This window comes from Lithobates pipiens, unplaced genomic scaffold (assembly GCF_037356315.1).
Source record: "Lithobates pipiens isolate NorthernLeopardFrog02 unplaced genomic scaffold, aLitPip1_a1.2 Scaffold_10, whole genome shotgun sequence".
Taxonomy (NCBI): domain Eukaryota; kingdom Metazoa; phylum Chordata; class Amphibia; order Anura; family Ranidae; genus Lithobates; species Lithobates pipiens.
In genome coordinates this window covers 81,837,098-81,851,648 of record NW_027507686.1, presented here as the reverse complement: position 1 = coordinate 81,851,648, position 14,551 = coordinate 81,837,098, and positions in this window count along the sequence as shown.

Genomic DNA, 14,551 nt, shown 5'->3' with positions numbered 1-14,551 from the left:
GCGCCAACAGTTTGTGCAGCGCTTTACAACATGAGGGCAGACAGTACACTGACAATACAAATCAATACAGGAGGCACTAGAGGGCCCTGCTCGTTAGAGCTTACAATCTAGAAACTAATAATTTTTTTGTATAATTCTCCTTTAACCACCTCAGCCCTAGAGGATTTGGCTGCTCAGTGACTACTTTTTACAATTTGGCACTGCGCTGCTTTAACTAGTAATTGCACGGTCATGCAATGCTGTACTGTACCCAAACTAAATTTGCATCCTTTTTTCCCACAAATAGAGCTTCCTTTTGATGGTATTTGATTGCCTCTGCAATTTTTATTTTTTTGCAATATAAATGGAAAAATCAAAAAATTTGGGAAAAAAAATATATTTTCTATATCATTATTGGTATATAATTTATTGGTATATCTATTTACCAATAAACTAAATTTTAGTCACACATGTCGGGAAAAATGTATTCAGCCACATGTCTCTGGTAAAAAAAATGTCAATAAGCGCATATTTATTGGTTTGTGCAAAAGTTACAGTATCTACAAACTAGAGTACATTTTCCGCAGCTTTTAGTTCAGGACTGCCTATCTCATTTCTTGAGGCGCTAAAATGGCAGGGCAGTACAAACACCCCCCCCCCCCCCCCCCCAAATGACCCCATTTTGGAAAGTAGACACCCTAAGGAAATTGCTGAGAGGCATGTTGAGCCCATTGAATATTTATTTTTATTGAAAAATTACAAAAAAGAATAATAAAAAATTACACAAAGTTGTCACTAAATTATATATTTCTCACACCTGCCATAGTTATATGTGGAATTACACACCAAAATACATTCTGCTGCTTCTTCTGAGTATGGGGATACCTCATGTGTAAGACTTTTTGGCAGCTTAGCCTGGTACAGGACCCCGAAAACCAATCACCGCCTTCAGGCTTTCTAAGGGCGTAAATTTTTGGTTTCACTCCTCACTACCTATCACAGTTTCGGAGGCTATGAAATGCCCAGATAGCACAAAACCCCCCAAATGACCCCATTTTGAAGAGTAGACACCCCAAGCTATTTGCTGAAAGGCACGTTGAGTATTTTGTAGATCTCGCTTTTTGTCACAAAGTTTTGAAATTTGAAAAAAGAAAAAAAAATGTTTCTTTTCTTTCTTCATTTTCAAAAGCAAATGAGAGCTGCAAAATATTCACCATGCCTCTTAGCAAATACCTTCCAAAATGGGGTGATTGGGGGGGGGGGGGGTTGCGCTATCTGGACATTTCAGGGCCTCCGTAACTGTGATATGTAGTGAGGAGTAAAATCACAATTTTACATCTTTAGAAAGCCTGAAGGCGGTGCTTGGTTTTTGGGGTCCTGTACACGGCTAGGCTCCCAAAAAGTCTCACATGTGGTATTACCATACTCAGGAGAAGCAGCAGAATGTATTTTGAGGTGTAATTCCACATATAGCCATGCCATGTTGGAACAATATATCATTTAGTGACAACTTTGTGTAAAAAAAATGAAAAAAAGGTAATTTTCCCGAAACTTGTGGCAAAATATAAAATATTCCATGGACACAATATGCCTCTCAGCAAATAGCTTGAAGTGTCTACTTTCCAAAAATGGGGTAATTTGTGGGGGTTTTGTGCCATTTCATGGCCTCCGAAACTGTGATAAGGAATGAGGAAGTGAAATCACCATTTTATACCCTTAGGCCGCGTACACACGGGCGGACTGTATGGCCTACTTAGTCCGTCGAAACACATTTCAGCGGACAGTCCGCTCGTGTGTGGGCTTCAGCGGACTTTTTCAGCGCGCAGTCTGGCGTACTAAGCAGGGGTCAAGTCCTGGGGAAAAAAGTGTGGGAACTCCCAACCAAGATCCACTCCCCCACCAAAAAAAAAAAAAAAGTACGCTCTTATGCATATATATTTCACAGAAAATACAGTATACCATTTATTGTAAAGTGGCAGTTTACAAAAACAAAATAAGTTAACTTGTCAAACAGAATAATCAACACAATGGGTGATGATCTTTCTCTCGCAGGGAATTTCTAACACAAATACACCCTGTTCCAAATTCAAATACAGCAAATTAGAAAATATCAAACTGGAATAACGTTGCCCTTGCCGTGCAAGATTATCAGCAACGGATCAAAAAACTCACGGATCGGATCATTCCTTGGATCAGAGTCACGGATCGATCATTTTTCGGATCAGCAAATAATAATTGAATTTGCAAAAACCTGTGAAAATGTCACCACCATATAGTCCCCACTGCAATATACATCTCCCCCACTGTAATATACATCTCCCCCACTGTAATATCCACGTCATCTCCCCCAATAATATTTCGGCTGAGCATGGATGGGTATGGCTGGGTATTAGCAGAATATGTATTGGCAGGGTAAGTATTGGCAGGGTATTGCAGAATAATGGCAGGATAAGTATTGGCAGGGTATTGCAGAGTATTTGCAGGGTATGGCAGATTATTGCTGGGTATTGCAGATTATTGGCAGGGCATTGCTGGGTATTGCAGGGTAAGTATTGCAGAGTCTTGTCAGGGTAAGTATTGCAGAGTAAGTGTCGTCAGGGTATGTATTGCACGTATTGGCAGGGTATTGCAGAGTATTGATAGGGTATTGCAGAGTATTGGCAGAGTATTGGCAGAGTATTGCAGAGTATTGGCAGAGTATTGCAGGGTATTGGCAGAGTATTGCAGAGTATTGGCAGGGTATTTATTGGCAGAGTATTGGCAGGGTATTGCAGAGTATTGGAAGAGTATTGCAGAGTATTGGCACAGTATTGCAGAGTATTGATAGGGTATTGCAGAGTATTGGCAGGGTATTTATTGGCAGAGTATTGGCAGGGTATTGCAGAGTATTGGCAGAGTATTGCAGAGTATTGGCAGAGTATTGCAGAGTATTGATAGGGTATTGCAGAGTATTGGCAGGGTGTTGCAGAGTATTGGCAGGGTATGTATTGCAGAGTATTGGCAGGATATTGAAGAGTATTGGCAGGATATTGAAGAGTATTGATAGGGTATTGCAGGGTGTGTATTGGCAGAGTATTGGCAGGGTATTGCAGAGTATTGGCACAGTATTGCAGAGTATTGATGGGGTATTGCAGAGTATTGGCAGGGTATTGCAGAGTATTGGCAGGGTATTGAAGAGTATTGGCAGAGTATTGGCAGAGTATTGAAGAGTATTGGCAGAGTATTGAAGAGTATTGGCAGAGTATTGGCAGAGTATTGGCAGAGTATTGGCAGAGTATTGAAGAGTATTGGCAGGGTATTGCAGAGTATTGGCAGGGTATGTATTGGCAGAGTATTGGCAGAGTATTGTGGAGTATTGACAGGGTATTGCAGAGTATTGGCAGGGTATTTATTGGCAGAGTATTGGCAGGGTATTGCAGAGTATTGTCAGGGTATGTATTGCAGAGTATTGACAGGATATTGAAGAGTATTGGCAGAATATTGAAGAGTATTGATAGGGTATTGCAGGGTGTGTATTGGCAGAGTATTGGCAGGGTATTGCAGAGTATTGGCAGGGTATGTATTGCAGAGTATTGCAGAGTATTGACAGGATATTGAAGAGTATTGGCAGAATATTGAAGAGTATTGATAGGGTATTGCAGGGTGTGTATTGGCAGAGTATTGGCAGGGTATTGCAGAGTATTGGCAGGGTATGTATTGCAGAGTATTGGCAGAGTATTGGCAGAGTATTGACAGGGTATTGCAGAGTATTGGCAGGGTATTGCAGAGTATTGATAGGGTATTGCAGAGTATTGGCAGGGTATTGCAGAGTATTGATAGGGTATTGCAGAGTATTGATAGGGTACTGCAGAGTATTGGCAGGGTATGTATTGCAGAGTATTGGCGGGGTATTGCAGAGTATTGGCGGGGTATTGCAGAGTATTGGCGGGGTATTGCAGAGTATTGATAGGGTAGTGCAGAGTATTGATAGGGTACTGCAGAGTTATGGAAGGGTATGTATTGCAGAGTATTGGCGGGGTATTGCAGAGTATTGATGAGTATTGGCAGGGTATTGCAGAGTATTGATGAGTATTGGCGGGTATTGCAGAGTATTGGCGGGGTATTGCAGAGTATTGGCGGGGTATTGCAGAGTATTGGCGGGGTATTGTAGAGTATTGGCGGGGTATTGCAGAGTATTGGCGGGGTATTGCAGAGTATTGATAGGGTACTGCAGAGTATTGGCAGGGTATGTATTGCAGAGTATTGGCGGGGTATTGCAGAGTATTGATGAGTATTGGCGGGGTATTGCAGAGTATTGATGAGTATTGGCAGGGTATTGCAGAGTATTGATGAGTATTGGCAGTATGGATGAGTATTGGCAATTTGGCAGGGTATTGCAGAATGCAACTTACTTACACACTACTAGTGACTGACCTCCTGGTATTCTCTTCCCTTCTGTTCTGGGGGAGAAGAACTAAGTAAACTCAAAGTGCAGCAGCTGTTTCCACAGGAGGCACTGGGTAGAGGGGAGCGGGAGGACAGTCCGGCGCGCGTGTGTCACACTGACGGTCTCGTGCCAGTGCGTGCCCACGCCGAAGTCATGTGACCGGTTGCTAGGCAGGGGCCGCTCCGCATCTAGCAACCGGTCACATGACTTCGGCGTGGGCACGCACAGTCACTCGGCAGCTGAGGAGCGGCGCGGACTACGCGCTGCATAGCCTCAGCCGGCCCGGCTCAGATAGCTAATGGGAACGGCGTTCCCGCTGTGGAAATAGTACGGGAACGCCGTTCCCATGCGTTCCCGCAGCACTCGAGCCCTGGTACTAAGTATTTCGGAATTTCCGTAATTCTGTCCGTCATACTTTGGTTTCAGCGGACAATCCGTTCGTGAGTAGGCTAGTTCGACGGACTAAGAATGGCGCATGCTCAGAAAGGATTTACACGGCGGAAGGTTGCATTGCTGTGTATTGGACTTCCTATTTCTAGTCCCGTCGTACGTGCTGTACACGTCATCGCGCAAGCTTTCGACGGACTGTTTGTGCATCCGTGTGTGGTCAAGTCTGTTCATTCGAAAGTATGACGGACTGTCCGTCGGATTGTATGACGGACTAAGTAGGCCATACAATCCGCCCGTGTGTACGTGGCCTTAGAAAGCCTAAAGGCAGTGATTGGTTTCGGGATGCTGTACACGGCTAGGCTCCCAAAATATCTCACACATGTGGTATCCCCATACTCAGGAGAAGCAGCAGAATGTGTTTTGGGGTGTAATTCCACATATGCCCGTGGCACATTTGAGCAATATATCATTTAGTGACAACTTTGTGCAAAACATTTTTTGTAATATTCCCAAAACTTGTGGCAAAATATAAAATATTCCATGGAATCAACATGCCTATCATCAAATAGCTTGGGATGCCTTCTTTCCAAAAGGGGTCATTTTGTGGGGGGGGTTTAAACTGTCCTGGCATTTTATGCACAACATTAGACGCTTATGTCACACATCACCCACTCTTCTAACCACTTCAAGACAAAGCCCTTTCTAACACTTTTTATATTAAACAATTGTTTTGTTTTTTTTGCTAGAAAATTACTTTGAACCCCCAAACATTATATATATTTTTTTAAAGCAAAGACCCTACAGATTAAAATGGTGGGTGTTGCAATTTTTCTTTCACATAGTATTTGCGCAGCGATTTTTCAAACGCAATTTTTTGGGGAAAAAAACACTTTTTTAAATTTGAATGCACTAAAACACACTATATTGCCCAAATGTTTGATGAAATAAAAAAGATGATCTTATGCCGAGTACATGGATACTAAACACGACATACTTTAAAATTGCACACAAGCGCGACAAACTACCTACATTTTTAAAAGCCTTTAAACTCCTTTACAGATTACCACTTTAGATTTACAGAGGAGGTCTACTGCTAAAATGACTGCCCTCGATCTGACCATCACAGTGATACCTCACATGCATGGTGCAATTGCTGTTTACATATGACATCAGACCAATGCTTGCGTTCGCTTTTGAGCGTGAGCACGGGGGGACAGGGGTGCTTTTTCCTTTTCTTTTTTGTTTATTTTGCTATTTTATTTTATTTTTAAACCGTTCTTTTGATTTTGATTTTATTTTTTATAATTTTTATTGCTATCTTAGGGAATGTAACTATCTCCTATGATAGCAATAGGTAGTGACAGCCTGACAGGTGCTCTTTTTTGAAAAAATTGGGGTCTATTAGACCCTAGATCTCTCCTCTGCCCTCAAAGCATCTGACCACACCAAGATCGGTGTGATAAAATGCTTTCCCAATTTCCCAATGGCGCTGTATATATCCGACGAAACCAGTGTTGCCAACCCCCTGAAATTAACTTTTCTGCCAAAATTTACAAACAACACAAATTTTTTATTGGCAAAAATCCTGAAATTTACTGGCAGAGCCGCATTTTTTACTGGCGCTTAAAAAAAAGAACCTAAAATTACCGTTTTCACTGCTAAACAGTGCAAATATCAATATTTAAACTATAAACATATAGCTAGTGCTATTAGCAATGTGTTTAAGTTAAACAAAAGTCAAAAACCAACTTTCTCCATTTACATGAAGGTAAGGTTACTGTAACCCAGCCAGCACATAGTTCCCTCTTACATCAGAGTCTGTAGGATTCCCCCTTACAGTGAAACGGAACTCTTATGTAAAGGGGAACACTGCAAATCATGATCTAAAGGGGAACTATGATGTAAGGGTGGGGCTCTAGTGACCAGAGACCACCTTCCGCAGCGTGAATACACCAAAGTAAGGGAGTGTTACTAATATAAGGAGGAACCTTTGTATCAGTGCCCCCTTACATTATTGTATTCACTCCCCCCTTACATCAGTGACCCCCCTCAGACAGGCCTGACCGCTCTGTCACTGACCTCCATGCAGGTGCTCCGTGTAGGGCTGAGTCAGATGGCTCCAGCTTTGTGGCTCTGGTTTTATCCTACAGTCTCCTCTCCACAGTCCACACATCTGATTTCTCTCGTGACCCCCATCCCGGTGGTGTTCCCACTCTTGACTCCTCTGCAAACTCCCCCTCAGAGACTGCAGACATGATACAAGAGATGGACAGATGCTGCAGGGAAGATACAGGAGGTGGAGGACAGAGGCTGTAGACATGGTATAGGAGGTGGAGGACAGAAGCTGCGGACATGGTACAGGAGGTGGAGGACAGAAGCTGCAGACATGGTACAGGAGGTGGACAGAAGCTGCGGACATGGTACAGGAGGTGGGGGACACAGGCTGCGGACATGGTACAGGAGGTGGAGGACAGAAGCTGCGGACATGGTACAGGAGGTGGGGGATACAGGCTGTGGACATGGCACAGGAGGTGGGGGACAAAGGCTGTGGACATGGTACAGGAGGTGGGGGACACTGGCTACAGACATGGTACAGGAGGTGGGGGACACAGGCTGCTGACATGGCTCAGGAGGTGGGGGACAAAGGCTGTGGACATGGTACAGGAGGTGGGGGACACAGGCTGAAGACATGGTACAGGAGGTGGGGGACACAGGCTGCTGACATGGTACAGGAGGTGGGGGACACAAGCTGTGGACATGGTACAGGAGGTGAGGGACAAAGGCTGTGGACATGGTACAGGAGGTGGGGGACACAGGCTGCAGGCATGGTACAGGAGGTGGGGGACACAGGCTGCGGACATGGTACAGGACGTGGGGGACACAGGCTGCAGACATGTTACAGGAGGTGGGGGACACAGGCTGCAGGCATGGTACGGGAGGTGGGGGACACAGGCTGCGGACATGGTACAGGAGGTGGGGGACACAGGCTGTGGACATGGTACAGGAGGTGGGGGACACAGGCTGCAGAAATGGTATGGGAGGTGGGGGACACAGGCTGCAGACATGGTACAGGAGGTGGGGGACAGAAGCTGAGGGCATGGTAGGTTCCTCCTCTGTCCCACTTCAGTATCCTTCTGTGTCCCTCCAGTTCACAGGCTGTGACAGTGTCCTCCTCCTCCTGTGCCCCGCGAGGCAGTGGCACCACTGTGCTAGTACTACAGGCTTCCATTTAAAAATGTCGCCGGGCGGCGCCATTACATTACCGCGCATACATGCGCCGCCTGTGAGGAGGCATAGGCCCAAAAAGGTCTTAAATTCCGAGACCTAAATAGGTTTCCAATCTCCGGCAAGGGTGAACTGGGGATTAGCGGCGATGAATTGACCAGCATACAAATTGCTTTGGTCCACAATAGAGCTATAGAGATCTTCCGTGAAAAACAGCGAATAAAAATCAAGTGACGTAAAATCAACTGTTTCCACCTGAATGGGGGAAGTACGGGTGCTGCAGAAGTGGTGGGCTCCCATTTCGGATTGGCACATGCAGCAGGAAGGACACTAAGGGTTCGATGGGCCTGTCTTTGTCTTCTTGGTGGCTGCGGGACACTAGTTGTGCTAGCCACCTCACCAGCTTGAACTGCACTTATGGGACTCGCCACATCACCAAGTGTTACTGCAGTTCTGGATGTGCGACCAGGAGGTATTAGGCTGCAGGTGCTTGCCAGTTCACCAGAAGGATGGGGGGCAATAGTACTGGCTCTCTGCTCCATTCGAGAGCCTTGCGGTTATTGCACTTCAACAACAGCAGAAGAAGGCCTGACTTTGGCAGGGACCACTACTCCGTCAGGGTGTCGCTGTCTACAGGTTCATATTCTGAGCCTTAATCTGACAGATGGGTGAGTTCCTCTTTACTCTCATCTATCCTGCTCAGAAATGTGTAGGCCTCTTCCCTAGTGTACCTTTGATTGGACATTTTGGCCTCTAACAACTACAACTAGTGAGACTCACAGGAAAAAAGAGCACCTGACAGTAAGCGACTGCTTCAAACGCTACCAAAAAAACTGGTAGCGTTCGCAGGAATCAGGCCTGACCCTGCAAATGCTGCAGTTATGTGTTTAGTGTTTTGTAAGTGACAGTAATCGATTGATACTGCACTTGGATGGGTTGGGCTGGGCTTGGTGCTGGCAGGTATCTGGGCTGAACCCACTAACGCTGCATTTTTGGGAACCCTAAACAATTGGGGACGCTAATATAGTTCTGATCAGATAAAAGATATCGATCCCTTCAGACACTATATTACTAAGGGAGGTGTGTGGTGTGTGCATGGGTGTTAGTGCTACAGTCACTAATATGATGCTGCCTGGGGTGACGCAGACCCTAACTGACACTAAAACCTAACTGATATCACCCACCGTGTGATCAGGGGGTGGGTGCCCTGACGCTATAAAATAAATAACTAACCAGCATCACCCGTGACACTAATATGGTGATCACTGGTGACAGGGGATGATCAAGGGGTTAAACTTTTATTAGGGGGTTTAGGGGGGGTCCCTAGACCTATCTGGGCCTACTACTAACTAGTACCCAAACGCTGATTAGTGTCACAAATAACACCAGTACAATGATCAAAAAAAATATGAACACTGCACTAGGTGATACAGTGACAGGGAGTGAAGAGGATAACTGGGGGGGGGGGGGGGCAATCAGGGGCTGAAATGTGCGCTGTAGCAGAGCATCCCTGAGAGAGCCAGGAAAAGTCCTGTTCGGGGTTTATACGTCTCCCTGGCTCCTCTCGTACACATTCAGAAATCTCTGATCCATGATCCAGTTCGGGTCTTGGTCCTCTTCCCCAGGCTAATTTAAGCTCACCTGAGCAGACAGCCTTGTCTCTCTGCCTGGGATATACAGACAAAGTTGGTCTGTGAAGAGGAAAAGGTTGCTAAAAGCTGTTAAGCAGTTTATGTAGAGACTGACAAGCGGTAGGCTTGTTCAGCCTGGTAGTTAGGGGCTGCATATTGTGCAGTTAGAGCCGAGACACGGCTAGGATTTGTGTTTTGCTATTTTTGTCCTTTTTTTGTTTTCTGGAACACTGTACAGCACCGGTATATGGACTTGTATATAACACAAATAAACACAGCACTGTTTGTCACTACATCACTGGATTTGACTGGGAATCTCACTTGCCTCGTGTCCAGGCTGTTCTTGATTCCCTCTTCAAAGAAGGTTTTACGGCAAATTCAAAAAATGTGCCATTTGTCTAGAGGAAGCCAAGTATTTGGGCTATACTATTGGCCGTGGTGTCATAAAACCTCAAGTGAGTAAAATAGAAGCCATCCAGGAGAGGCCACATCCTGCAAACAAGAAGCAGGTCAGGGCCTTTCTTGGCATTGCGGGGTATTATAGAAGATTTATTTGAAATTTTGCAACTATAGCTGCCCCTCTGACAGACCTGACGAAAGGTAAAGGCTCTGTAATGGTGAAATGGTCCTCAGTAGCAGAGGAGTCTTTCCAAGTCCGGAAGAAGGCTCTTTGTGCACAGCCAGTACTGTACTCCCCCGTTTTCTCCAAAGATTTTTTGGATGCGTCTGATGTTGAGATCGGGGCAGTACTATCACAGATACACAATGGGGAAGAACACCCTGTGGTGTACCTAAGCAGAAAGCTCAATGACCATGAGAAAAAGTATGCAGTAATTGAAAAGGAATGTTTAGCCATAAAGTGGGCCGTGGATGTGCTCAGGTACTATTTGTTAGGGTGCCAGTTTGAGTTAATAACTGACCATGCTCCCCTGAAATGGTTGGCCCAGAAAGAAGGAGACTAGTAGACGGGTGAATCTGTGGTTTTTGGCTCTACAGGATTACTCCTTCACCGTAAAACACAGGCCAGGTGTTGAGATGGGAATGTAGATGCCCTGTCCCGTGTTCACTCCTGTTGGGCCACAGGTGTTCCAACCCTGGAGTTGAAACAAGGGGGGAGGATATGTAGCAGAGTGTCCCAGAGAGAGCCAGGAAAAGTCCTGTTCGGGGTTTATACGTCTCCCAGGCTCCTCTCGTACACATTCAGAAATCTCTGATCCATGATTCAGTTTGTGTCTTGGTCCTCTTCCCCAGGCTAATTTAAGCTCACCTGAGCAGACAGCCTTGTCTCTCTGCCTGGGATATACAGACAAAGTTGGTCCATGAAGAGGAAAGGGTTGGTAAAAGCTGTTAAGCAGTTTATGTAGAGACTGACAAGTGGTAGGCTTGTTCAGCCTGGTAGTTAGGGGCTGCATATTGTGTAGTTAGAGCCGAGACATGGCTAGGATTTGTGTTTTGCTATTTTTGTCCTTTATTTGTTTTCTGGAACACTGTACAGCACCGGTATATGGACTTTTATATAACACAAATAAACACAGTAATGTTTGTCACTACATGACTGGATTTGATATCTGTGCCTGAGCAACTGCTCATCCCAGGGAGCTTTGTACCTGCTACCTGTCCCCCAGGTCACAGTGCTTACATGTACTGTGTCCATGTAGTGTTGGTGCAACTTAAGTTTGGATGTCCTCTCTCCTCTCTCTGGAACGAAAAAGAATTCCAGAGAGGGAGATGACATCACTTCCCCTGCCTGTGTTTACACTTACAGGCAGGGGAAGCACTTTATTCGTCAGAACCGATCAGCAGGTCCAGGCCAGAAATCATTGGCCTGGGCCTGGAGACTGATCAGTTCTGAAAAAAATCTGATCGTCGGGGACACACGCGCCCGGCGTAAGGTAGTGTCGTTTCGCCCACCCGTGCCATTCTGCTGCAGTAAAACTGTGCGGCGGCTGGTAGGGAACCAGTTAAGGGGTGTGTCTTATGCCTACATATTTTTGCTAATAGGTATCCCTCATTCCCATCTCAAAAAATTGGGAGGTAAGAAAAGCATATGCCCCTGAACATATATAGGGAAAAGGAATCGCCACCTAAAGACACTTCAAAACCAACACTTCTGAGAGTGTAAAATTCCAGGTCCCCACTTCACTCAATGGTTCCCCCTGCTAATCCGTGCATACCTACTGGCAGTGGTGGTGCGTCCATAAGGGCGCAATTGCGCCACCCCCTCTCTCCAGCCACCCCCTCTATCACAAATAGTTTCATGCATTGCATAAATCTATCCATGGCCGCCGCTGCCACCCCCTATTCAGGCGCTCGGCCCCTTTTCAGGCGCCCTGGCAGAGGATGTTTTTGAAGCCCCTGATTAGAGCCATAGGCTCTAGTAGGCATCCAAAAAGGTAAACAGCGAGAGCCATACTTGGCACTTGCAAGTCACCCAGCTGTGTTAGAAAAGTGAATGAATATTTGCTTTCCTTTTTTTTTTTTTATTCTTTTTTTTTTTTTTATTTATCATATACAAAGAAGAACATTTTCCCTACTCAATAGAGATATACATTAACAAATTTTATTTCTAAACCCTTATCTACCATTACTCTCCTTCCTCACCTCCCCCCCTTCCACCCCATTCTTAGACCCTTCTTTCTCATTTTCTCTAAGTAATCTTAATCTCACTATATTTCTTTGTTAGTTTAATCTTTTTCCACTTTTCCCATTTCTTAATGAAGCCCTCTCTAGTATCCTCATGGCTATGTCATAGCCCTTGTACACACGGTCGGAGATTCCGACAACCAGATCCGTCGGAGTAATTCCGACGGATTAATTCCGGAAGAGGTCCGGAAGTGATGTTGCATACACACGGTCGGACTAAATTGTCGCAAAATCCGATTGTACATAACGTGATGACATTATTTCGTTACGACGGGACTACGTTCAGGCTAGCAGCCAATAGCTTTGGTCTAGGAATTTGATCTGAGCATGCGTGGCACTTTGTCCGTCAGAGTAGGCTACACATGATCGGAGTATGTCCGATAGTAGCATTTTGTCAGAAAATTTTACCGGCAAGTTGGAAAACTTTGTCCATTGGATATTCCAACGGAAACAGTCCGATGCAGACCACACACAGTCGGAATATCCGACAAAACGGTCCGATAGGACACATTCCGTCGGAATCTGCGACCGTGTGCACAAGGGCTTAAATATTTCATGATATATATCTCTTCTATTTTATCAAACCACTCTCTAAATTTTGGATTCTCTACTTCCTTCCACTTCCTCGGAATCAAGGTTTTACAGCGTTTATCATATGTACAATCATTGAGTTTCTATATATGAATATTTACTTTCCTAACACTGAACCGGCCTCTCCGCAAATCAGGTGCTTTCCTAACACTGAACCACCTCTCTGCCAATCTGGTTCTGGGGTCTGTTACCCATCACCTGATTAGCTGAAACGACAGACGCTGTGATTGGATGCCTATCAGGCATCCAATCATAGGAGAGGATGGGAGAAGAAGACATTGAGGACATTGCCTACCGCCGTTACCCACTGCTCCATCAAGACAGGGTGTCGGGCAGATGGCGGGCAGGGGGGCACAGTGGGAGCATTTGATGGCACAGTGGGAAAATTTGATGGGGCACAGTGGGAGCATTTGATTGCACAGTGAGAGAATTTGATGGGCACAGTGGCAGCGTTTGATAGCCCAGTGGCTGCGTTTGATGGCACAGTGGCTGCGTTTGATGGGCACAGTGGCCGCATTTGATGGGCAGTGGCGGCAACTGATGGGCGCAGTGGTTGCATTTGATGGTACAGTGGCTACATTTGATGGCACAATGGCTACATTTGATGGTACAGTGGCAGCGTTTGATGGCACAGTGGATGCGTTTGATGGCACAGTGGATGCGTTTGATGGTACAGTAGCTGCGTTTGATGGCACAGTGGCTGCACGTTTGATGGGCACAGTGGCTGCACGTTTTATGGGCACAGTAAGGCTGCAATTGATGGGGTTTTTTTCAGAATTTTTCAGTTTGTTTGCGCCCCCCAAAAATTTTTGAGCACCAGCTGCCACTGCCTACTGGATAGAGTAGTGATTACTTATCATTAAAGTTGTGTTTGGCAGAGTGTGCTGCAGAAGATGTAAGCATTGACTTTGCTGAGAAACATTTACTGCCAGTGCCTTTAAACAATAACTTTACTTTCATTGGGATGTATAATAAAATGCCTCTCTCTCTCTATAGGAATGAATACAAGTTATCTGTGCATTCTCATAAATAAGGGACTGACCAGAGAGTTTGAAGGAGGGGCTGTGTAGAATCCCTGTGGGCCACACAATGTGGAGTATGACTGTAAGGGGGTAAATTAAAGATTAAGACCCCTTTCACACTGAGTCAGTTTTCAGGCATTTTAGCGCTAGAAATAGCACCTGTAAAGCATTCACACTCTGGCGGTTGTGGAAAATGGAACTGAATTTCATCTAAAGTGATTGTAAACCTAAAAACAAAAATTGTCATTAATACCTTCCTATTATTTTTATAACCTCACTGTGACCCTTGTTTCTCTATTAAACCTTTTTTCGTAGAAATTACTAGACTCCCCCAGTCACTAGGCCCTCCTTAATTTTGATGGCAACAATCTACCGGTTTATTGAACTTTTGCAGGGTTGCCACCACAGTTCGCATGTTCCCCCTCCCTTAACAAGTAAACTGTGTTTACTTTTTGCTTACTGTTGACATAATTCTTCCAGCTGCCCATGTCACACCAGCAGTGCCCACCAGGCAGATCAAATGCCTGATGGACAGTTTCACTTTGCTCTGCATGGTCTAGGGCAGGGATCTCCAAACTTTCTAAACAAAGGGCCGGATTACTGTCCTTCAGACTTTAACCACTTCCCGACCGCCGCACGACGAT